General features: G+C 44.7%; 1 protein-coding gene across 3 annotated transcripts in view; it reads right to left on the bottom strand.

Moving 5' to 3' along the window:
* The window catches only part of LOC144755921 (uncharacterized), a 203607-nt gene extending 183640 nt beyond the window's left edge, over positions 1-19967 (bottom strand). Inside the window, exon 1 of one of the 3 annotated variants that reach the window (XM_078645318.1) lies at positions 19795-19967. The gene's annotated coding sequence lies outside the window, so the exon portion shown is untranslated. Of the gene's footprint in view, positions 1-3310; positions 3332-19794 lie in introns of those variants that run through there. The other 2 variants (XM_078645319.1, XM_078645320.1) reach the window with 2 other exon arrangements.
* Between the last annotated feature and the right edge of the window lie 6928 nt (positions 19968-26895).

The raw sequence follows: 26895 nt of genomic DNA on the forward strand, positions 1-26895 counted from the left end.
GAACCCGATGGCGGAAAAAAACAATCTAAGGATGGAGCCGATGCCCATGCGCACTAACACCGAGAGGAGGAGTCACCTATGACGACAAAGACTTCTCCAGAAGAAAAACAAAGTGCAATCATCCGAGCCCAACACCAGATGGCGATCTATTCATAAATGTACCATCTGCAGCCCATATGCCTCGAACAAGATGTTCAGCTTATTTTTAAGATACTTGTCTGTAATGATGTCTTGTTCCATATTTTCGTGGCTGACCTCTACGTGCTTCACCAATTCTTAAATGTATAGTACAATGAGCGTAGTGTTAATAAAAAGAGTTTTAAAAAGAAAAAAAGAAAATGTTGAGAGACCTATGCCCTAATTCAGAGATTTGTTCGAGGCCAGCACGTAGTACGATGCAATGTTAGTAAGATGACTCGAGGGATTTGCTTGCTCGCTGCAGACACATATGTATGTGTGTATGAAATGTTAACATTTCTATTGCAAGAGTTGCTTTACACTGCAGGTTGCAATCTCTGGCCCTATTCACAAAGGTAAATGTATTTGTGCAGATGTACTCACTTGTTCACATACTCTTGCACTGAAGTATAAGCCTACTTCTCTTTTGCGATTCACGGTCTTTAAATGCAGACATGAATGTCTCCATGCCCTCAATTCAGGGGGTGGAGACATTTATGACAGAATTAACAAGTGCAAAATGACTACTAACTTTTGATAAGATAGGCTGAGATCCCCCTATGGTAAAGTAAATGCAAAAATAATGAAGTTGCTCAGTTATTAAAAAATAGTATAATCTTTTAATGCAAATAATAAATATAAATGAATGTAAACATATTAGTCTAAACCTAATAATATAACTTTTTACAGCATACTAACATCAAATTAAATGTTTATTAAATAGTGAAATATAGAAAATATATTAATTTATAAATATTTTAAACAAAATTAGTTAATAACACCCTCACTAGCATTTTAAAATGTAAGATGTATTCATTTCAATTAGTTATGTGTTTTGCATTAATTTAAAAAAGGTTCTTTATTTAATTTTAAAAGATCAATTAACATTTAAAATAAGCAACTTATTCATTTTTAAAGTTATTACATGATTTTTAATGTAATCTAACTTTTTAACATTCAAACTAATTGCTTAGATATTTAATTGAAAAGTCTGCATAATTTCATTATTCAATATTAATTCCAATGGGGTGTTAGTTAATGCCCATGCCTCCATGGTTTGTACTGGAGTAAGGCAAGCTGCAGCATCCGTGAGTGGCCACATAAGGAGCTAGACGTACCCTAAGGCTGAGCTGGAGTACCTTTAGTACTGTTTTACTACCTTTTTGGCTGTAATAACTTTGCAATGCACCCTTTTGTGGGTGACTGTTTCTATGCGCATGTCCCTCGCTGAGCCACAACCATTTTAGAGTAAGTGTTTTACATCTCTAGCCACTCTCCCCCCTGGTTGCCCCCACATTTGCAACCAACACATACACCGACGTGCGCAGCCATCTGCGTAGAACGCTGCACAGAGAGTATACCAGTGGAGGCAGAGGTCCTGGGGCGGATTGGCACTGCGGGCACTCGGGCATGGGCCGAAGGGCCGGTGTCTCAGTGCACTCTGTGGGCTGGTTTTTCCCCCTTTACCAGTCCACAGAGAGCACTGACAGGGAGAGGAAAACAGCTTCACCCGGTGTTCCGTCGTTCTAATCTCCCCATCGGGATGATCTCCCCATTCCCATAAGTCCCGTAGGGGGAGACCAAACCGATGGGGGAGAGCATCTAGTTAGCCTAAAGCTGTATTTGTAAGCTCCCCTCTGAGTAAGGGGAGACCAACCCCGGGGATCAGGGGCCAGTTCAGTGATGATCAGCTGTGGCCTCTCCTTGACCCCCTGCCCTGCCAAGCAATCACTGATGGTGGGCTGGCGAGGGGTGATTGTGTGCCCGAATCGGCCTCCCTGGGGGCCAGGTGTTGCTCAGGCCTATGAGCCATTTTCATTTCGGCCCCCTGGGGCCCACAGCAGCCCAGAAACAGTGTTTGCTTTAACACCTCACCCACAGCCCTTCTCATTCAGGGCATAGTGGGGAGGAAGAATGGGTCTCACTATGGGGGCCAGGTGATGTGGGGAACTGCACCATCTTCACCTTAGGCCCCCCAGCCCCATGGATGAAGCTGTGTTTTTGCTTTAACCACTCTCCTGCCACACCATTTCCCTGAGGCAGTGAAGGGCTGGGGATGGCTGAGTAATTTACAAATAGCTGGGGCCTCGCTGTTTTCAGGTGCTCCTGCGCTGGAGGGCTGGGAATAATTTTGTAATAGAAAGGGGCCTCGCTGTTTTCAGGTGCTCCTGCGCTGGAGGGCTGGGAATAATTTGGTAATACAAAGGGGCCTGTCTGATTTTCAGGTGCTCAGCTTGTGGGACATTGTCACCTTGGCCCTGTATCCTTCCCAAGAACAATATCCTCCCACTTACATTCCTTGTGTGTTTCATGAAAGGGTATGGCCGCGAATGTGGGCCACGCCCGTGAATGTGGGCTCCGCCCGTGAATGTGGGCCACGCCCCGCAAATGTGGGCCTTGCCCCGCAAATGTGGGCCACTTTTTTCGTCAGTGCCCGGGCCAAATTGTGATCCCAATCCGACCCTGCAGAGGTCTCTACACATAGGTTTGTGAACTGCATTTTGTAAGATGTGTAGTAATACTAAATGCACTACATAATGCAGTTTGTGAATCGGTCCCTCGGTAGGGCAAGTGTAAAGGAGGAGGGGGGGGCTGCTGCACAGACCCATGTGCAATCCTTGGGTCACAATTCAAATCCGAGCAGAACAGCTCCTTGCCTTATATCACTGAGATCTGCGTGTTTACCGCAGATCACAGGTTTGAATCCTTCCAGGACCTACTCTAACATTTCCCCTTCCAAGGTCGACAAATATGTGCAGTTGGATGCAGCACCATCCCTCTCCTGCATTACTCCTCACCTCCATGCAGCTCCGCACGCTGAGAACTGATGGATACAAACAGGCATGCAGAGGATGCCGGAATCGACGGAGCTAGCATGCCTGTTAATACGCATGAGCAGCAGATGACGTCTTTCAGGTAGAGTCGTGGGATAATGTCCCTACTGCGGAGATCTGTATTCAACTTGAACAGAGTCCTCTAATCTGCACAGCCTGAGACGCAAAATGCCACGGTCCGAAAATATCCTATACGCTGGTACAAATTGCAAAGAAAGTGAAACTGTGTATTGAACTGAAGACAATGCACAACAGAGAATAAAAACATGTGAGAAACAAGGCACCACACAAGACCCTACCTTTGCTGCACGTGCAGTTTCCAATACCTAGGCGAGACGCCTACATTATGACGAGAGACGCAACTGGCAGGCTCCAAACAGAAATCCACGGCTCAACATGCAACAATTCGTAATTATTTATAAATTCACAGCAGGGGCTAAGGGAAGAGGGTTTGGAAGGCAGGCTGCAGGAGTCGGCCCGGCTCGTAGGAAGATGCACCTGCGAATATTTGCACCGAGTGTTGGCCAACAGGGAAACACGTTCAAAGAAACATCGTAAGGGAAAAAAACATGTTTATAAACAGAAAGTCCCCAGAACAATAAAAACGTAGGAAGCGCTGGGGCACAACGGTTGGCCGTTACAATCACGTGCCAGGTGAACCTGTCCCTAACTGCCAAGAATGTACGATAAACAAGCCTGGGCCGAAATCACCATAGAGACCTGCGCTAACTGTGGAGACAGCCATTGTTCAAACACAGTGGAACAGCATTTCTTTCTCCCTGCAAAAGCTATGTTGCCTAAAAGGGAAAAGGACGTATTTAGGAAAGAGTTTTAAATTCCATACACTCCTCCTCAAATATGTTTTTGTTCTGGTCTTGATTCAGATATAGTTTTCGCACCAACTTCTAACTCACTCCCCTTCCTCTCCCCTCCCCCCCCCAAAAAAAAATGTATGTATACATACAGGGGATTTCAGTTATGGGTCGTGTTTTACTTTTCCCCCAAACAGGTGCACAACACCTTTTTAGTTTTAGACTATTAATGCCTATTGCATACGTCTATAAAAGAACATTGCTAAACAGGTGAAGGTGTGCAACAGCTGCAATATACTTTTGCTAACGCAAAGCCGCCATTATATCCCAAAGTTTAATTTTCAAAAAACAAATTAAATTTTGACCTCATTAATCCTCCTCCCAGGACAGATACATCGAGCCATCTGCCTTCAGAATCAGAGTGCCTGCCAGAGAATCTGTCATCGGTAAAGTGCATTAAGCCAAAGCCCAAGAAGCATAAAGTCTTCCCTTCGACCATCTCAGTGGCAACAATCGGTCTGTCAGACATCACTGATGTGAGATCACTAGACCCGACGTGAGTCCCTTGCTCACTTTGCCACTGAATTCAAGCTAGCCTGGCTGATGAGCGTGAAACCCCGAAACGGGTCCTCGGATGCTTGTTTCCGGTCTAGGGAAGACCTGGCTTTGCAGTTCGGGATTGACTGTTCCCATAAGGACATAGTTCAAGACTGATTTACATATGGCGCAGTCTGAACTGGGGTGGCGAAGTGAGCTAAAGAACGATGATGGATTAAACCCAGATCTGTGATTGAGGGTGAGTGTCTGAAAAGTTTCAGCACTCCGTTAATTATCTACTTGTGTTTGCTTAGCTAACTAGATCCCACTGATGTGTACTTATGAGCCAACTTGACATCTATACTGTCCAAGGTACTCTGAGGTGGAGGCTTTCAATCAGGACAGGGCCAGAACAGTGCCAAAAAACGACAACCACCTACAAGTCGAAATGAGGTGGAACTACTGAAAATTGATGGAGATGCACATGTGTTGAAATAGGATCAGGGTGGACTACAGATGGCCCAAGACCAGTACAAGGGATCCAATCTTCCCCAACCTATAATATAAGAACAGAAATAAATGAACGCCTGACCCCTGACTAAAGCAGCGACCACGATAGCTAGTACTTTCTTGAGGTGTAATCATGAGACCAGATGGGAGTACCACAAATTTGTAGTGCTGAGCCTCACTGTGAGCAGAGGTAATGCCTGTGAGCAGGAAATATCAACACATGACAATAGGTGTCCTGGAGGTCCAGAGACACCATCCATTCGGGCCCGGGTAGACTTGTATTAGGCACAGCATTTTGAACTTCTCCTGAAGAACAAAGATTCAGAAGTCTCAGATGCAGAAGGCCCCCTCCTGCTAGGGAGTAGAATCAGGCACAATTCTCCATGACCCTCTGCCCCTCTCCTCCATGACACTTTTTTGGAGCAAGACAAGACCTTCCAACTCCAAGATTGAGATCCCACTGGAAGACAAATGGTCCAAGGGCCAGGGCAGGAAGGAGAAGGTGCAGCCTTTACAAACTAACTGGATCACGCAGCTATCCATCGTGATGGACTGTGAAAAGGCAAGGAAATGAAAGAAACCACCTCTCCCTGAGGAACCAGAGGCTGGTAGTGCAGGGAGGGAAATCGGAGCGGTTTTGAAGTGGTCGAACCAACAGAAAGGGGTCATGGATCTATTGCTTTTGCTACTGTCCCTTGGATCCAGCTCTCCTGCACAATGAGCAGAAGAATTGTTGGGGGGGTCTGAACGGGCAGTGACGGCTGACACGCTGGCGGGACAGTTGCCCCTGGAGAAGCCACAAAGCACCAATTATTCTTCTGGCCCTCCTTGGCTGGGGAGGCCAAACCTAGTGAGCACGGCACAGAGGAGTTCACCTAGCGGCTAACCGCACATTTCCGTGAAAATGCATATCTATCAGGGCACTGTGGATGTCTAAAAAAAAAAAAAAGTATTGGCATAGCCAATAGGTCTCGCCTTTGGGACCTTATAAGTGTTTAGCCATGCAACAGTTGAGGTTGTTGCACCAAGGATATTGTGCTAAATAACTACTTATAAGGTCCCAAAAGCGAGACCTATTTGCTATGCCAATGCTTGTTAGCATTATGGTGGGCTCAATATGGCAGTGTTAACGCATGCTGAAATTCTACTGCTTCTTTCTGCTGAATTTTAGCTGCTACGATTTTGGCTACATTTGTGTGCATGGCACTATGGGTATTAGCAAGAAGCTGTTGGCGCATCACTCCAGATGGATGCAGTTTTCAAATGTCTGGTGATATAATTACTGCACATTCTGACATCACTGAGGTACCCAAATGAGACTGGTCGTTGCATGCTCTCCTGTCCTTGCTATTTGAGACAGACAATGTATTCAGATAGTTGTGCCAATACTGTATTGGTATGCCCATACCATCATGAGCACCACTGCTGAGATTCCGAATACAGTTCTGTTAGTAAATCTTTTGCAATGGTGCAGTTTGCCTTGAGCCAACCACACATATTCTGAGTATACTGTCAACCTATATACTTAGCTACATCAACAAACCCCTGCTGCTTCTATGACGGTATGCACCCGATTGCATAATCATATCTTGCACAATTGCCAGTTCAATTACACGTGATCGTTTCTAGACCCTAAAAAGTGCATAAGCAACTGGGAGATCAAGGTAAAGATGATATTTTGCACCAATTAGTAGATCCAAACGTCGGCGGAATTGTCACTGGCTAAACTGCAGTAGCGCCATTACAATCCACAAATGAAGGTGAAAAATTCCACTGGTACATGCACAGTCCACTATGTCAGACGCTTTCCCTCAGGCATGCATCAGAATGTAATTCATAAATCCCCCAACATGAACAGGTTAAATGTGTGTGCGGCCTCATCTGCACGGACAAATTGTTCATTATACAAGCACATTTGCACACCTGTCTGCAGAGAGACCCTTCTATTTTAGGGAGAAAGATTTTTAGCGAAAATCAGAACTCACAATTTTCAGTGTCACATTCAGTTGCCTGATCTCATTTTTGTCATTCGTATTTTTTTTTTACTGGCCATATCCTGTTTTTAATTCCGTGAAGAATACGTTTTATTGCCTTTAATCGCCGAAAGCAGTCAACATGTTGCGCCTCGTTTCCACTAAACGATCAGGGACCTTTAAAGACCTTTCCTGATTCAAGGAGTCAGAGGGATTGACTGGGACAGCAATGCGGTAATAGGGGAACACACAGGGGGTATGCTGAAAGCAAAACAGCTGTTAAATCAATCTGTGCACGCGGCTTCCAGACAAATATATACTGTATTAAAAATGTATTTTTTGCAATTAGGCAAGCTGTAGTAGAGATTAATAATTTATTGCCAGAGCAATTATTTTAAACAATTAGCTGCATTTGTCGTGATCGTGTTTCTTAAATGCAATATTGATGCAGGGTACACAGCTTGTAGGGAAATCTTTTAAGTCACTTAAAATCTTCTTTGGCACGCCCTGTTCTGGTAACAGAAATGATCTTTTCGAGAAAAAGATACCATTCGTGCTGACCCACATTTCCCTACATACAATACTGTAACATCTGTTGAAAGTGAGGGAAACAAGAGTTAATTTCAAGCACACAAATACAAACTTGTGCACGCAAACAGAACAAATAGAAAAAAAAAGTATCTCAGCGTAGCCCGCAGGTTAACAAGTGGGAGGAGTGGGGGGAGGGGGAGTGTGCGGCCGACAGCACACACAGCGTTTTCCTTGCAGGAGCGAGCAGGGGCACCATCTGTTTGAAAGTTAATTACATTCAGATGTCGCCAAAGCTCACTCCCGCAAGGGAATCGCCAAACGTGCACGCGTAGCCATTCAAAGCTAAGCAAAGTGTGCAAATTTTTGGCAGAAAAAGCGAATCGACTCCTAAAGGTCTCCTCCTAATCAGCGCACGCGCGCTGCGTAAGCGAGACCTAAAAAACAGTGTAGCATATACAGGCATGCTTGTAGAGGGAAATATCTGTAGCCACAGCCTAGGCGTTCTCCTTAGACAAATAAAGGTCACAGTTCAGAACCTGTTTTGAAGTGTCTAGGTCATCTTTTAGTCACTCAGAAAACTGGCTTTTAATGTGTACTGGGAGCCTGATTACAGCCAACTTCACTTTTCCAACAGGATGTGAACATACCATCCTAAGAAGCGCCTACCATTTCCAGTGCACACAATCAAACTCACAGAGCAGAAAATTCTGAACCCAATGGGGTATAGTGCTTTGGAATCGCAATCCAGTGGGAAGGCATAAGGGTTTCTTTGTTGTTAAGATTTTGGACAGTCAAAATCTCAGGAGAAAGATGTGTCGACAGGAAGTTAGGAGAAGATGGTACTGAGCAATTTGCCTGGTGTCCATGAGGGACTTCTCCAAGGCAACCTGCACTAGTTCTAACAGAGCTTTGTGAAAAGATAGAAGAAGCTCCAAAGCCGTCAAACACGTTTGCAGGATTTCCATAAAGGTGTCGGAGTTCCAGAGATGGGCAATTCAAGCGCCTCCACTGCCTTACGCATAACAGCCATTAACGTGCAAACTTCACCAGAGGAGGTCCTGAAGAATAAGGAATATCACTGTCAGGGGATGTAAAACAGGTACTATCATTTTGATGATTTTGGAGGTCTAGGTAGAATTCAGCCTCAGTAGGATAATGAGGGAGGACAACATCAGCCTCTGAACCCTCCACCTCTGTACACCTAAGACCCAGATTGGGCTTATCAAGTGCCTATGAATTCAAGCTGAAATGTTCTTCCATATGTGCAAACCTCAGGGTTCCAGCAAGAGGGTTCAGGAAGCACTAAAAGCTTCTCCCAAAGTGGCACAGGAGACTAACATCAGACGTGACATTGAAGACTGTTCGACCAGTCTCTCTTGAAGGCAGTGGTTTTCTTGGAAGCGGAGGCAAGAATGGATTGTGAGGGCAGAAAGATGAGTAGCATCAGAGAGACGAGAATAGCCAAGCTCACATTTAGGAAGCCTTAACTTGAGGCAGATCAGCACATGGAACTGGAAAGTCCAGTTTAACAATTTTAAGGACTACAAAAGCAAAGAGGCTCTTGGACGGTTCCATGAGTGGGACCGCTTCCCCAAGAAAAAGAGGACTTCTCTATCCAATGTCCTTCCTTATGTTTTTCTGAGATTAATCTCTGGAGGATTGCTCCCTGTCAGGGGACTTATATGGGGAAGGGTAAGGTTTGTCCTTACAGGCCCAAGCCATAAACAATGTCACTTTCCACTCTGTGATGTCTTTCGGATTCTTGGGAGGTACAGGAATCGCAACCTGAAATATTGCAGCAGACACCACATGAATATGTGGAGGACATTTTTTAGGGACATGTTCGTTAGATTTTGGGCTTTGACCAAAATACATTACAAGGTGACATTGACCTAATCTGCAGTAGAAGTATAATTTAAAACATTGAGGAATTCAGTAAGTACCGAAAAACTCTGAACCTATGTAAATAAGGAGCGGAAAAATGGAAAATGATGCTGGTGTAGGGCATATATGCCATATATAGGACAGTGTTGACACATCCTGAATGGATGGACCTGCGAATAAAGTAATGTGACACCACCTGGTTACATATGGAAAATGTTCTAAATACAATCTGGTCGTAAGGTATTGAACCTAAAGAAAGATGAATTCTTCAGAACATTCCTTAAATATTAAAAGTGCAGACTTCCCAGACAAGGCCACAGTATAGACAACTACAGTTTATCAGAGCAAATGGGGTGGAATCTAGTGCCAGGTTAGGAAGACTGGGTCTACTATAAACCTCCCTATCTGTTACTACTTGACCCTTGCTCTCTTTCGATGTAATACCAGTCGTAATCAACCCAATGTGGTTTCCTCGCTAAAGAAGAATACAATGGATCTCAAGATACTAACTGCCTTACCACTGTGAACTACCTACGCTAAGATTTTGGTTAAAATGCAAACACAGCCTTCTACGCCTCTGGAGGTTAGGTCTACCTTCGATCCTGCTGAGTCTGGTTTCTGTTTAGCCCATAACAGTTATACTGTCTTTGTAAAAGCCCTTGATGACATCCAGATGGCTTTGGATGGTGGTGGTGACATTGCACTGATTATTTTAGATTAGTCAAATATGTTTGACAACACTGACCATCATAGGCGTATCACCGGGCTCCATTGGGTGGGAGTCAGGACGTTGGTGCTCCAATGGTAAAATCATCCTGATAGATCCTATACCGTTGCTCATTCTCCCTACTGTTCGACATACCCCACTCTCTACTGCTGCGTTCTTCAGGTGTCTGTCCTAAGTGGCACCCTTGCTCCAACCTTATCCTTTCCTCCGTTTCACCTTTATGTGTATATAACTTAAATTATTATCATTAGCCTTAGTGAAGTTATGCTTAATAATATAAACAACTCCCCAGACTGCACAACTATAGAAGCCTCCTAAATGTCAGGTAATACTGCTAAACAGAACTATGACAAAACAGGGGTGTCGGTATTAAAAGGCTCTGGAATGGATTCGTCAGATGTTTCATTACCTTTCAGCTTGGGCCCTTCCCCAACTCCAACAATTTCATTTATCTTTTGCCAACCCTACCACCCCCACGCCAGGAATGTGGCATCCATATGCTTTCTACTCCTCAAGTCCAGGAATAATCTACCCATTCTGCACTTAGAATGTAAATGGCTGGTGATACATGCAGCCACTGATTACATACTGGAAAACTGTTAACTCTACTGAACGTTAAATAAAGACCATCATGATATTGAACTAATGCCTTCAAATCATTGAAAGAGAGAGCAGCTCATCTCCTTCTGGAATCACCCTGTCACTCTTCGGTCAAGGCTCAATGGACTAAGCTGCAAAAGGATTATTTTCTACACCCTCTGCACTGCACAGGGTTGTCTTTCACATGGGTCCCTTTTATCTGCATAGTAACATTCTACCTGAATTGAACTAAATATAAGCAAAACAGAAAATAACCTACTAGGAAAAGATACCCACTCCTTGGGCATCTATTGGTGGCTTTCCTCCCTTGAGCGTCCCACCTCTGCCCCTGACCCAAGACAACTGTCAAAAATCTAGGCATCTGGGTGGACGGCACTTTAACCTCAGCACCTTAACCATTGACGCGCAGACCAAATTGGTAGCAGGCATGAGTAGAACTGTGAGTCAATTAGGCCAGTGATCAGAAGACTCCAGCTGGCTCAAAACACGATGGCTAGGCTGTTTTTCTCTCTTCCGAAATGTTTCCCTGCATCCAGACTCCTTCGCAAACTGAACTGGCTCCCTGTGGATAAGCGTGTGCACTTTAAGACCTTGTGCATCGTCCATTTAATCTTACATTCTCAGGGGGGCCCATTCTGTCTGATCTGCTATGCCCCCCCCCCTCGTCCCCTATGTTAGGCGGATCTCAATCTGGCTATTGATCCCCATGTCAACAAAGAGCGGGAAGCCACTCTTTTCGTTTGAAGACCCCAGCTCTTTGGAATGCATTTACTTTTGCTATCAGGAACGTCCAGTATCCTTTGCACTTCAGGAAAACTTTTGAGACCTGGCTTTCCACAAATTCAGATCGACTCTGGCATTTTCTCTCAAGCTGTCTGCTGCAGTTTGTTTTGTTTCCGGACTAACGCTGGGAAGCCAGTTTTTGGGGCAGCTATGTGCTCTATAAATTTCATAATATACCTTACGTTTCATTGAGTATCCTTGTTCCTCTTCCACGCCTATGCTCATGAGGTCTGGGTTTCATCGCAGACCTAAGGAAGTTAGTAAATTTTCGATTTAAGTAATTATTATTTGAAAAATCTTCCTCTTATCATGTGTTCCAACCCCAATCTTCTGCAGTTTCATAGGTCTCTCACAACCTGTCTGTCTATAGATTAGCATAAATAATCAACAGAGACCACCTGAAACAAATATTCAGTATATATTCCGATGGTGTTGGAATACACTCAGTGTGTTAAAATACCCCTCACACACCAAAAGGGCCCTTGGTGTCATGCTTCATCATCGGGGTCTTCCCGCCCCCGCTGCGGGACGGGGCAGTGCTGCGACAAGCGGCTACGCCGGAGCACCTTTTTGTGAGTACTATGTGAGTGATGATGGAGTGAGTGTCAGTGGGGTCAGGAGTGATAACAGTGAAGTTAAAAGATACCTGGCCTGGTGTTTAGAAAAAATTATTTAATAGGCACTGGCTGGTATCGTTAAAAGGGGTGAGGCGGAGGGCAAGAGCGGGTTACTAGTCTTGCTCTCCTGTGTGGGTCAACATGTTTCGGGGCGACATGCCCCTTCGTCAGGACCGGGTATATAGATCCCCCTGTCACTCACTAATGCGCTCCCACAGATAGAGAGTAGTTGTGTTGGATCAATGTGTATGAATTAATTTAATAGATACACGTGTAAAAAGCTCGGTCAGTAATACTGATGATATAAGCTTTTTGAATGAGGAGACAGTGCCCCATGAGCCAAGCTGGGCGAAGGGTACAAAGGGTCCAGTCAACCCCCACACCTCAGTGCTTCCTCCTCCTCGTGACCACGGAAGCCACTGACGAAGGAGGAAGCACTGAGGTGTGGGGGTTGACTGGACCCTTTGTACCCTTCGCCCAGCTTGGCTCATGGGGACTGGACCCTTTGTACCCTTCGCCCAGCTTGGCTCATGGGGCACTGTCTCCTCATTCAAAAAGCTTATATCATCAGTATTACTGACCGAGCTTTTTACACGTGTATCTATTAAATTAATTCATACACATTGATCCAACACAACTACTCTCTATCTGTGGGAGCGCATTAGTGAGTGACAGGGGGATCTATATAACCGGTCCTGACGAAGGGGCATGTCGCCCCGAAACATGTTGACCCACACAGGAGAGCAAGACTAGTAACCCGCTCTTGCCCTCCGCCTCACCCCTTTTAACGATACCAGCCAGTGCCTATTAAATAATTTTTTCTAAACACCAGGCCAGGTATCTTTTAACTTCACTGTTATCACTCCTGACCCCACTGACACTCACTCCATCATCACTCACATAGTACTCACAAAAAGGTGCTCCGGCGTAGCCGCTTGTCGCAGCACTGCCCCGTCCCGCAGCGGGGGCGGGAAGACCCCGATGATGAAGCATGACACCAAGGGCCCTTTTGGTGTGTGAGGGGTATTTTAACACACTGAGTGTATTCCAACACCATCGGAATATATACTGAATATTTGTTTCAGGTGGTCTCTGTTGATTATTTATGCTTTCACAAGAGGAGGATTAGCCCACCGCGGTGCCTTGTCGCACCACCTCTTCACTCCCTTTTTTGATATCCCTTTGTCTATAGATTAGCCCCGTTAGTTCTGCAGTTGGTCTGAACTTGCACCAGGACATGAGAGTAAAAGTGTGTTCAGCAACCCACATAATCAATTAGCCAATCAGATTTTAAGGAGGATGTTAGATCTGGGGGTCTCTAGTTGGCAATGGTATTCACCTTTGTCCAAATAGGGACCCTTACTTATAAGTCAGGATAGGGGGATTACACTCCTTAATAACCCCTGCTCACCCCCCTGGTAGCTTGGCACGAGCAGACAGGCTTATCTCAGAGGCAGTGTGTTAAGCATTTGTGAATATACACAGTAATACACTGATAACACTACAGATGGAGACAACACAGGTTTTATAAATATAAGTATTCTTTATATAGACTTAAACACAAGACCACAAACGACAAAAATCTACAATACTACACTTAAGATTACTTAAAAGATTATAAAAGTCTCTTAGTTCAAGTTGTTAGTAAATGCGACAAAGTTCTCAACAAAGTACCTGGATGCGTAACGCAAAGTGAACAAAAGGCTCGCAAAAGGGGAGATGCGTCAGTTCCGTGACCCGGGGGAACGGTTGCGTCCTTCCTCAATGCTTGCGCAGAGTAGGTGACTCGTCGTGAGCCTTACCGGTGCGGAGGTGATGCGTATATTCTCGGCTTGCAGGCCCGTTGGGGTGCGCAAGATGGCGCCTTGATGCGCTGCGATGATCCGGTTGCGATGCAAGAAGATGGCGCCCCTGATGCGGCGATGCGATGACGCCCTGGCAGCCTTGCGATGACTCTGTACTTTGGAGCCGCGACAGGCCCTGCGACGTGCTTCTCCGGTGATGCGATGGCAACTCTCTCAATGGCGTCATGCTTCTCCGGTGATGCGACAGCAGGCAGCTTCGATGGACACACGCTTCCAGGGAGATGCGACGAAGACACGCTTCTCTGGCGTTGCGATGATTTCAGCTGCGGCGGCGACGCGCTTCTTCTCGATGCGTCGTGCTTCCAGCTCCCAGCAGCACGCAAGTGACTGGAGTCAGAATTCCCAGCAAGGAAATTCAGGAGGTGAAGTCTTTTGTCCCTGAGACTTCAGCAGGAGGCAAACACAGTTCACGCCCTTGGAGAATATTCTGCAGATGAAAGTCCTTACAAAGTTCCTTCTCCTTTCCCTTGGAAATGAAGCAACCACTGCAGGCCAACCCAGCAAACAGCACACTGGCAGAGGGGCTGTACAACTCCTGCAGCTTCCTTGCTTCTTTTCCTTGGCAGAAAGGTTTCTTGTCCAGAAGTGTCACTCACAAACCCAGACAAGGAATACCCAACCCAGCAGAGGCAGGCTGAAATGGTTAGGCAAGCAAATACCTACTTTCTAAAAGTGGTATTTGCAAACACAGGATATTAAAATAAACTTTACTGAAAGAGGTATTTTGGGCCAGATGTAGGTAATTCTATTTTACCACTTCTTAAATACCGAATTTTACCGATTCAGTATTTAAGAAGTGGTATAATAGAGGGGGGGGTATGTAGGTGTTTCAGAATCGGTAAATACCGATCGTTAAGATTCGGTATTTACCGATTCTGTAAATACCGATTCGGTAATGCCCATTGATTCCTATGGGCCTTGAAGCCCATAGGAATCAATGGGCAATACCGAATCGGTATTTACCGATTCGGTAAATACCGATTTCAGCAAGGGTGCAGGGGGTGTCACTTTGACACCCTCTAGCACCTCAAAGACGGGCATGTGTGCCATATGGCACACAGACATGCCCTAAGGGCATGTCTGTCTGTCACATGGCTAGGTGTGCATGCACACATGTGCATGCACACCTGGATTCGGTATTTTACCACTCAATTGGATTGGGTGGTAAAATACCGAATCTGTAAGGCTTTAGGGACTCTGAAGAGTCCCACCTACATCTGGCCGTTACCGAATCGGTAAAAATACCGATTCGGTATTTTACAGAATCGGTAAATTTACCGATTCGGTAAATTTACCGAATCTGTAAAATGATGCCCCTACATCCCAAATACCCATTTACCGGTCGGTAACGGCCGAAATCGGCCGTTACCGGTCGGTAAATGGCCTCCTACATCTGGCCCTGAATTATTCTGAGTTCAGCCATACTAAATTCGAATTTCTACCATGTTCCCTGAGTCAGTTAGGATAATATGAATGTAATATTCTTACTGCCCATTCTGGCCTATGAGAACAGGTAGCCTTCAATAGTGAAAAACGAAAATGGTTGTAATCACTATTAGAACATGCTACACACATCGGAGCATGTCCTGCCTTATACTTACAATGCACCCTGCCCTTGGGCCTACCATAGAGGTGTCTAATATGAAGCAAAGGTAAGGTTTAGGGACTGGCAAGTAGGTGCGCTTGGCCAAGTCCACAAGCAGTGCTAGACTGCACACAGGCCTTGCAATGGCAGGCCTGAGACACACTTTACAAGCTGCTTCTGTGGGTGGCACAACCAGTGCTGCAAGCTCACCAGCAGCATTTGATTTACAAGCCCTAGGCACACATGATGCACTGTACGAGGGGCTGACAGGTAATTCAAATAACCCAATCATGGAATAACCAATTAGTACATTAATTTAACATAGGGAGCACTTGCACTGTGGCACTGATTAGCAGTGGCACAGTGCCCTAAGCATAAATCCAGCAAAAACATATTGAAACAGAGGAGGCAATCCGTCAAAATGGAAGGGAGACTCACGCCAATGATGCCAGGTCTAACAGAGGATATTACGAGACGTAAATTACTGGGCAGCCAGGAAAGAGTTGCAAATTCTGTCAGACTCGTGCCTGGGCAGGACAATGATGCAACATTGGCTGTCAGCACACGAAACAATGTCATTGACAAATGGGAATTAAAATAATAGGGTTTTCCTACCATTGATTTTTTAGAACTATAGAAAATATAAACAAAAATACACAGCTCGAGAACCAATGCACCCACAAGTACCGATTGTATTACAGTGCTCTCTGGGGGTGCTTTGGCACAGGCTATGTGCTTACACTTTTCCCTCGATGCTATTGTAATTAGAGATCAAACGACAACAAGCCCAGGCACACACTGCTCTCCCATTTGAGGATTATGCACATCAAACCACTTTTGGAGATGCTAAAATAGTACATTATACTAATAATAAACCAGAGTAGAGTCACCTACACAAACCCAACAAACAAATTTGGCAGTACTGCTACAGAGATCTTAGAATTTGGATATCAAAGTGAGGTCAGTAGATCCATCAGAAAATGGTATTTCACCAAGTGGGAATATTTATGAGTTGGCGGACACAGGAAAATGTGTCACTCCCGATGATCAATGAAGATACTATCCTATAATATTTGTTACATTTAGCAGACACCAAGTTATCCTTTTGTTCAGCTATGCATATTTTACAGCATTAATGGCGTACATGAAGAGGTAAGACAATCCTTCATCATTTAAATTGTTTGTGACAAAAGTATTTAGAATGATTTAGGGTAATCATTCCTCCAAGCAAAACATCACCTCTCTCGTGGGATCTAGATAGAGTAATTACCACTTTAACATCTCTGACGTTTCAATTAATGCAGAAAGGGACGATATGACACTTAAGGTTGTTTACTATATCAATGTGAAATGCTAAATGAGCCACAAGAGGTCAAAGAAACAGAGAACCTTACTAACAAATACACAAGGAGAGAGTGGAACTGAGAATACATCTTAAATTTACACCAGCATTTGAATTTAGATCTTATATCCGAAAAGCTGTAGGTTAACTACTCCTTTGAACACTGAATGTGGTGTGCTCAGGGCTCTGCTCTACAACAACACCTCTTTGATAATTATTTTGAACTACCCAGATTCAACTATTCCACTGGGTGTTCATTTGTCATCGGTAATACGTATCAGAACTGGTCGATGCAAATCTGAAACTGGATGGGTGACTAGGTGCCCACTCTAAGAAAACTAAGATGCTGTTTAAGGGACGATGTTCTATTAATTACTAGAAACTACAAGGGAAAAGGGTTGCCATAGGCTGGGCGATGGACTAGAGCTAAATAATGACAAAGAAACCAACAGCCAACAGACACAATATGTACAAAGAACAGTGACATGCAAAGATTGGATATTCAATAATTTAATTTGTAAAAAAGATTATCATAAATATTTTATATAGGCATTTTTCTGTATATATTTAAAATAAATTTCTAGACATGAATTGATAATCACGAGTTGAATGTACATAACCATACTAACCACACGTGTGTATAATTGACCGCGAGTTAATGCAAATGTTCTTGAGTGTTTTCTTATTTCCACATCATTTCTGTTGTAAACTATGCCAAATCAACTCAGTGTAAAGATTGTACTACACAGAGAATAAGCACAACAATAATTGCATTATTTAGTTAGTATGGTTATGTACAGTCAACTCATGATTATCAATTCATGTCTAGAAATGTATTTTAAATATATACAGAAAAATGCCTATATAAAATATTTATGATAATCTTTTTTACAAATGAAATAATTGAATATCCAATCTTTGCATGTCCTTGTTCTTTGTACATATTTTGTCTGTTGGTTTCTTTGTCATTATTTAACTCTAGTCCATCGCCCAGCCTATGGCAACCCTTTTCCCTTGTAATTTTCCCTGCAGCTAGGCATTCTCATCCTTCGTGGAGGGGCCTCGTCCTTTTCAAAACGTATTTACTAGAATCTACCATCAGCTAGCAGAGCTGTGCCCTTGCTTGTAACCGCTCTTATTTTCTTACATACGTCTTAATTTTCACCTGTCTCTCTCTCGCACTGCAGACGTCTTCTGTGGTTTCCAACTCCCCTTTCACCATCCAAAGAAGAAGCTTTAATAGTAGCAGCAATAATTATGGTTTCAGTGCATGCTAACATTTTCTTTGGAAAATTGGCGATGAGGATGGATCAGACACTATTCGTTTGAAGTAGAGGCAAGTAACGACGACCTGTGTCCATGCTTTGCCCCTATGTTAACCCCTCTGTATGTTAGATTTTACCAGACACCGAGCAGACCACCGACTTCAAGGCTGCCAGAGGTCTTAGCGGGAGGAGGAAGCCTTATCCTGCTGTCTTTGGGGCCTTAGAGGATCTATTGGCTGGGCAGCCGTATTCGCCAAAGTTTTCACCGCGTGCCAATCTACCAGCTGCCGGTGCCATGCCTGGGTCTCCCACAAATTATTTTACACCACCACAAACTGGTTCACAATCGTACAGTTCTCTTACTTATGGATCTCAATTATTTATGCTACAAAAGACCACTTCTGGCATTCTCTTCGCATTGAATATCGAGTCTTCTAGGCCTCTGCACTGTTCATTGAGGACTACCTGGGCAGGCTCTGCGTTTTATTAAGTCACATTTCAGTCCAGATTCCTAGCACTAGATCCTCCTCTGTCTTTCTGCTCATGGTGCCCAGACATCAGAGGGCTCGTCTAGGATGCCATAGATTTACTGGTTTTGCTTCCACCCTCTGGATCTCTCTTTCACCTTCCTGCTGTGCGCTGAAGACATGTTTCTGTCCTTAACGTGGTTAAAATTCTACCTGTCTTTTCTGCTTGATATCTCTGTACAGCAAAACATGTTGGTGAATGCTCGCTCTATTAAGGCCTTTATACAACATGACCTAGATTTATCTACATTCCAAAACTTCAAACATCAGTCAAACTCCTCAGGCGCCAGCCAAGAGTTTCCTCTACACTAGATATAAGCCATTTAATGTACTATACTGACAGCTCACAGGACTGCAAGAAGACTGCCCAGAACTCTGCCGTCTAAACTCCACAACACAGCAGCAAGGCGGGGAATTGCACGATGATCCCGACAGTGAGCGAGTCGGTGCAGTGGAAGCAGGATCTATTTGCACCAGCAGCTGAGTGAGAAGGCAGGGAGGGCTCCGGAAACCGCAAGCAGTGGAGACAGCTAGCAGAAGGCATGCAATTCGCGTTTCCTGCCCTACATGACGCTAATCGGTAGCAAAATATATTTTGGGGTGTCCAGCTTGTTGTTCGATGTGTGAGAGGTCTTACTTGCACTAAGGAAATGCCACCTAAATGCAACTTTTCCAAAACTCCCTAGGGTGGGCGTGTCAACAGGGAAGCTCTAGCATTTTAGCCAAGAGAGCTTCTAATGGAGTGACTTGCACGGACATATGTCAAAATAAGTAACTTTCACTAGAATCTACTGTACAAAGCCACCGGTATCCCTTTCGGGTGTTCCTTCTACAAGCAGCTCGGAGTTCGACCGTCCAAAACTGATCACTTGGGCTAAACCAGGACTACAACGTCCAGCTATCAAAAGAAGGCCCGTGGCTGGAATATGGGGTCCCTGCTGCCTTTCAGTGCAAAGTGCGACGCAGAGGGCTTAATTTCCTCAGGTCCACGCGTGGGAAGCTCGTATTATTGCAGGGCATTCAGGGATTTGTGGTTCTCTTCAACCCATTATAGTCAGCTTTGCTGAAGTCTAAAGACAAGGCAGGGCGAGGGTGTCAACAAACGGGGCCACACATCAGCAATGTCTTGTCGCCCACGCCACAGGGAATGAAATACGTGATACGATCTCACACATTAAGCCCACGGTGCCCTCCCGCCTCTATGCGAATATTATTTTAAGCTCACCTCCTTAAACAGCGAGACCCCGTCCACGAGGAGAAAATAAAAGAGAAAAGGGCCTGCCCCTGACCTCAGGCAGTAGTTCGCATTGACGGGAGCCTGCCTTCCGCATCGCCGGCTCCTCTGCTCTGCTCTCTCTCTATTCAGTTGCAGGAAGAAGCAGAAATGAAAGTGAAACTTTAGTATTTTTTTTCATGTTTGCTTGTTGGTTAACAGGCCTCAAGGTGGCGCTGTGCAGCAGGGCGAAAGCTCGGTCAGAAGGGAAGTGGTTTTTGCGGCGAAAAGGCAGATAGAGAAAGTGGAGGGGGAAAAAACAGGCCACGGGGCCGATATATGAAGGTTTCACTCAAGCCGCTGCGATACGTGAAAGGGAGAGGGCAGGAATGCGCCATAATTACCATTACTTGACGCATTCCTGTTCTCTCTTTGCGCTGGCAAACAATGCCATAAAATAGAATGTATTATCTTATCACCCACTGACTTATACCAAAGCTAAGGCAGGGGCGCTTCTCCATTTTGGCGGAGTGTCCTCCCACTAGATGGCAGCAAAGTTAAACATATGAAATATAAAGTGCTATTAAACTAATTTTATTATCGTTTTCTTTTTCTTCTTACCTGTAGGCAGGGGCGGTTCCTCCATTAGGGCGGAGGAGCGTCGCCTCACTGCTTTCTCAAAGTGCGAGAAGCAGAAACATAAAATTGTATTTTAAATACCATTTTATGTTTCTGCTTCTTGCACTGCGAGAAAGCAGAATGCAGAATATGCCTACTTGGGGGCAGGAGGATGTGACTGGTTGGAGGTGGGCGAGTCAGGGAGGAGTGGCTCACCCACCGTTGTGGGCCCTCACTGTTTGGTCGGCCCTCTGGGGCCGACCAAACCAGTCATGCGCACTCTACATTTTCTCTATGTAGGTATGCAGACTACATAGAGAAAATAATAGAAACACATTGTCCCTAGAGGAAACATTCATAAACGATTGCTAATTTATAGTAATGTCATATACATGAACATTTAGTCAATAGGATCACAGGGAATATACGCAAATATACCTGGATGTATCAAAATAGGGTATATATTTATTCCACTTGGAATTTCATAAATTAGTACCTGGCAACAAAAGTACTACTGAGAGTCATACATCAATTAACAGTAGTGTTCATAACACTTTTCACATAAATTATGGGTAATCAAAACACCATATAGATGGAATTTAAACACAGCATGTAAACATGTTTAAAATCTGAATAATCAACAAATATGCAAAACGGTGCTGGGCGTCGACGTTTCGGTCCCCCGTTGGTCTGACAGATCCTTGGGACCATCTTCAGGACGAACCAGTTGCACATACACATTCAATAGTCATTTCAAAGGAAACCAATCCTACTATCAGTGTTCAAACAGCGAATGTGTCTGATAGATCAGACCTCGCAGAATGTCAAAATCAAGCCAAATGATCGCTTGTACAAGGAACCAGCCACGCTTGGTCCGAGGACGCCCGACTAACGAGTCCGAGAGCTCTCGACGCCCAGCACCGTATTGCATATTTGTTGATTATTCAGATTTTAAACATGTTTACATGCTGTGTTTAAATTCCATCCATATGGTGTTTTGATTACCCATAATTTCTGTGAAGCAATCGTTTATGAATGTTTCCTCTAGGGGCAATGTGTTTCTATTATTGAATATACCCAGTCCCAGGGGGATTATTGGGTGGCTCTATGAATGCTGTCATTACATAGAGAAAATGGCGCCTGGCTGGGCGCTGTCCGCACCAATCACAACGCTCCCATTGCAGCGTTGTTATTGGCTTAGGGAGGGGAGGGAGGATGCATGCTTGATACTTCCTTTTCCAGGAAACAGGATAGTCGGGACCCGGCCAGGAAAGGAGGCGGCACAGGACCCGGTAAGGTAAGTTCAATATAATTTTTTTTTTAACACCCCCGTGTGAACCTGCCACCCGCCCCCCCACCCACGAGTCATGCAAGCTGCAACTGCCTGTGGGTAAGTCACGTCATAGGGCGGGCCATGCATTCTATGTGCAACAGTGGGGATGAGGGGTGATGGGCACTAAGTGTGCATTACTGTTTGGCCAGCTGTCTTGGCTATGCCGAACCGTCATGGGCACTTAGCATTTTTACACCCGGCTGTGTTGTACAGCCGGGTGGAGAAAAGCCACAGGCTCCAAGTCCCTGTATGAGTACCGAACCAGAGCACTCAGACTAATCCCAGTGCTGCTCTCATGGTGGGAATACTATTCTCAGCATGAGCAGCATCAGGAATTAGCATCTGGAAGCCTACACTGTGTGACCAGTGGGGACCAGACCAGGAGCGGCAGGGGAGAAATGCAGCATCCGCAGCAGCAGGTAAGTAAAGTTTTATATTTGTTTGTGTATGCTTATTTGTGTGTTATCACCCCCCCTCCTCCCCGCCCACTTACTTCCTCAGCCCGCCGCACTGCTTCGGATCCCGAGTAGCCGCCACCGAAGCAGAGGTAATCTGCCTGAATCGAGCCTACTGGTATGTATGGTGACAGACAATCATCGTTTAATTTTTGGTAGTTTAATAAACAAAAACAGAGTTCTAAACTCAGTTTTAGTATGTGCTATATAAAACTAACAAAAAAACTAAAAAAATGTAGTGGCCTGTCACATGCTCTAATTTTCCCTTCCAAGAATGAAGGCAAAGTGTTAACCTTTGATGTCAGAGATAATTATTGGAGGGGGAGATATGAGCGTGTGTGACAGGCAACAACTTTTATTTTGTCAGTTTTACATAACTCCGAATTGGGTTTCTGCATGCAGAAATCGGAGGCGTGAGAGTAGCCTTGAATCGGTAGTCTCCTGCAGGAATCGTTGGCATGTATACAATGTGCTGCCTTGCGCCAAGGCAGACACCCTTGAGCTGTGGAGGGTGCCTGCATTGTAGGCAGGATTGTTTTTTTGCTGGAAGGGGGGCACCTTCCTCCGCAAAAAACAACCCTCGGAGGCTTTTTCCTCTTTCTAAGTGTGTTGCAGAATGCAGCACACTTAAAAAGAGGATCAACAAGGAAAAATAAAGATATTTCTCCAAATTAAGCCTCTGGTGGGAATCTGCCAACTCACACGGCACCACAGTGTGTCACAAGATATTGGCTTTCTTCACACGGTCACCCTGTGAGGAGCTGATATCACACGTTGGGCACACAATTAGCTGGAAACCCCTGCAGTGAACAGGTTTCCAGCTAGTTGTTTTGAGGTTCTGCAAAACCAATGCACATTATGAGGTGTGAAACTCTCCAGGATATTGGTGGCAGCCTCAACAACTTTGTATTTGGTTTTGGCAGGGTGGAAAATGGGGTGGAGGGGGGACTTGGAGGCAGTAAATTTAAAATTGTCTTGGGCCGCGCTTGGCACTAAGCCCCACCCTGTCAAAGCTCCACCCCCTCCTCACACAGTGAAAAGGCTTCAAACGTTGGCACGTCTGGGTAGGGATTACAATTCTGATTTATTCCCAGGACTACCTGTGTTGTTAAATCTAGGAATGCCTCAGAATACATAGATGGATACGTGTAAACTCCCACACTCCGCCCATTAATTGCTCACACTGCCTTGCTTTACTCCAAATTTGCCAAACCACTCAGGGTGACCTTGCATGGCTTGGTAAATCTGAATCTAGGTTTTGCTGCGCCTTGCGTGGAGCAAGGTGACACTAAACGTAGATAAATTTGGCCCTTAGTTCATTCCTGACAGGACCAGTCAAACCAGAAGTTCACGGACCACATACCGTATATTCAGGTCTTTACCTGATGCTGCGTTTTTGTTTTTCAGAACTGCCATGAATTCTCTTAGCAACCAAAGGTCAATTAATAGAACACCTTTCAAAGAAAAAAATCAATATTTAGAGTTTTTAGCAAGTGAGAGTAGGAACATTAAATTCCACAATGTTAGTTTTGTTCTCCATATCTGCCTCCGCGGTATCCCCGAATGTTGGCATGTATGCTTTTTTTGGGCAGTTTTATATAGCTGAAACTCGACCTGAAGGTATTACATAGCGTACCTCAACCCAAAGGTGTTAAGAGTGCTTTACATAAAACAACAATTTTAAATCAGAATATGAAATAAACTTGCAGCTAATCAGAAAAAATTAACATGAGTCACAACCTCCATGGCCTCTACTCGCAGACCCTTCTCTACATAGGGATAGGATTGGAAGCGCCTGAGGAAGATGCCACACTTTGGGGTAGCACCTTCATGGTTTATCTTTGATACCTAAAGGTGGTCTCTTAGTGCTGAACCTCCCAAACCTGCCCTCGTTTATAAAGTTACTTTCCTTTTCTTTGTGATTCAGTGTCCCATCCTGGAAAGCTCTGGTAAGTGTATGCCAGGGTTTCCCCATTCCAAGGGTTTCTAACTTCTCAGTGGTATTTCCCTGGTCAGTTCCTTATCCTTCTATCCTGGGTCGCTGCCCTGCCAAAGGGAGCAAGTATTCTCTCCGTTGTCTTGTCTCCAACAGTGCTCGGTCGCTGCCGCCGTCCTTCTCCTTTCGATTTACCCACCCCTGACTGCACCAGTCTTGGCTCGCCCACATGATGAAGACTACCTGAGCCCAGTGTCTCGGTTCTCCTAAGGAAAATAGACACAAAGGTGGCAGGTTGAAACCTACCCTCTATCACAGCCTCATGTTGTGCTCTTAGGAGCAGGCATGGTAAAAAGTGAGAGAGCCCCAATTATAGTGCGTGTAAGTAGTTTAATCGGGAGTTAATAGCAGCTCCAACTGCTGTGTGTGAGTGAGCACAGCAATGACCCCTGCAGAATGCCACAGTTGTGTACTGGTCTTGGATCAGAAGGTCCATAGTTTCTACTGTTGTGAGCCACCATCCACTAAGGAGTGGACCCATTAACCAAGCTGCCTGCATCCCTCTCAGTGGTGATCAGATGTTCTTCTAACATGTGATGGTCCACTGCGAAGAAGGCTCCAACGTAGGGATGCTGCACCCTCATCAACAGAATGGAGGTTATCATCACAAATCCCCAGAAAGGGGAGGAGGTTTCAGTGCCAGTACAAGGTCAGAACTTGGACAACAGATAATATGGGAAAGTTATAAGAATATACAGGGATGTCTGCAGCTGCTGGACAATAGTTTTGCCCAAGCTTTTGGTCAATATTGGAAGGTTAGAAATCAGTCTTAATCTGACTGAGGTTTTATAGCAGAGGTAACCAGATTTGAACTGTATTGTCATACTAACTGGACACTGTTGAGAAAATCTGTGGTTGGTTATTCACCAGATGGAAACCAGGGTTGCACCATAAGAAACAAAAGCATATATCAGTCATACTCGAGCATCCTTTCTTTCCCTTTCAACAAATGTGATCATTTGTTTGTCTTGCAAATTTGTAATAAGCCTGTGGATCCTGATGCAGAGGTGTGTCCACTCCGAGTACTCATAGATTTAGTGGGTTTACAAGTTATCATCTTGTAGATGCCTGAGGGAGCCAGTGATGTGGTGTTATGATTCTGATTGACGTATATTGACCACTGCTAGGCAGGGAAATTAGGTCATTGCTCAATTCAATGTAGAACTCGCAAATATTGTCCCAATTCTCTCCATTGGATAATATTGTTCTCCCAATGCCCCCATTATTGTACAGTACTCTGTAGCTACACAGCAGTAAATACATAAGGTTGCCGTGTGACCCAGCATATTGTTAGATAGGGACCATTCACAGAGCAAGATTCGATGTGTAATTGAAAAAGGAGATCCCCAAGGTTGCTCAAATTCAAATGGCGATGAAAGAGAAATGTTTGCCAAAGGGTTGCTGGTCACAGAAATATTAAAGACTAATCATGCTGGAGCCAAATATATATGATAGGAGCAATTTGTTTTTAGTGGATTGCTGGGCTTGAATATGTCAAGGGTATGAATGGGCGCCTGTTAAACATAAATATAACTGGATGGATCTGTGATTTAGGATCTAGAGACAGGGTCTTTTGAAACACCAGTCAGTTCTTCGTCCATCTAGTCGCTCTCATGGGCCGGAAGAGCTCACTGATGTGCGGCCCACAGGTAGCCCTGCTGGTCTTTGGCTGTGTCATTCCAACTTAGAGTAGGATAGAGCAAAAATCTGTCTGGAGCATGACCATGGTAGCAGTAGGCGCACTTCTTGAGGATTGACTTGACCCTCATGGATATCATGGTAAGTCGGGCACTTGCCCAGCTCTGAGCCACTGTGGGCAGCCAACCAGGCGCCATTCGAGCCCCAGCTCATCTTCACCATGAGCGAGGCCCAGAAGAAGGAGAGGAGTCAAAAGAATCTGTTCCAGATAAATCCTGGTTCGGCATCAGTGCAGAGGTCTGCATTGCTAGGGTTACCAACCTCAGCTGGCGAATTTAAGGTACAGGGAGTGACCCCGCTCCTGACACTGACCCGCAGTCATGTAAGATGCTTTCTGTTCTCCAGCACTGGATTATAGGTGATGCCCACATAAAAGTGAACACTAGAGGAGCTTAGGAGAGATACATCGCACACTAGCTGAAACGCTTCTGTTTACCCCATCCCTGGCAGAGTGCCACCACAGACTAGATGAAGGCCACTTCTGAGGGTGAAATGCCTCTGCCTATGGTAAGTGAAAGGAAGATCGCATATCACAAGAGTGAAACACAAGGGTCTGAATGCACAAGATTTATGAGACTCCTTTACGTTTACCCAGTTATTAAGACAGGCGTGGCTTTGACATTTGCCAAGAGCAGGTGAATTAACAAAGTCAGAATTTTTTTTTAACAATTTTATTTCTATCAAGTTGCAAAAAACATATGGAAAGCCATAGAACAAGTACATTCAGTTTTTAAGTGATACTACTGTGAGGACTCACACACAGTGAGTATAGCAATTGTACAATGGGTACAAGGTCCGAAAATCGTACAGTCTTCCTGGACCATCTGTTATGTTCTGAAAATGAAAACCACATACTGCTACTGGTGGGATCACTAGGCACTTAAACAGCGTTTTATTAGTGTTCAATGATATGTTTCACATAAGGTATGAGAGTAGTGCCTCTTCACAAACACCGTAAGGAACTATACAACACCAGTTTCTAATTACGAGGTATGAAGACGGACGCAACCATA

Source organism: Lissotriton helveticus, chromosome 5_1 (assembly GCF_964261635.1).
Source record: "Lissotriton helveticus chromosome 5_1, aLisHel1.1, whole genome shotgun sequence".
NCBI lineage: Eukaryota > Metazoa > Chordata > Amphibia > Caudata > Salamandridae > Lissotriton > Lissotriton helveticus.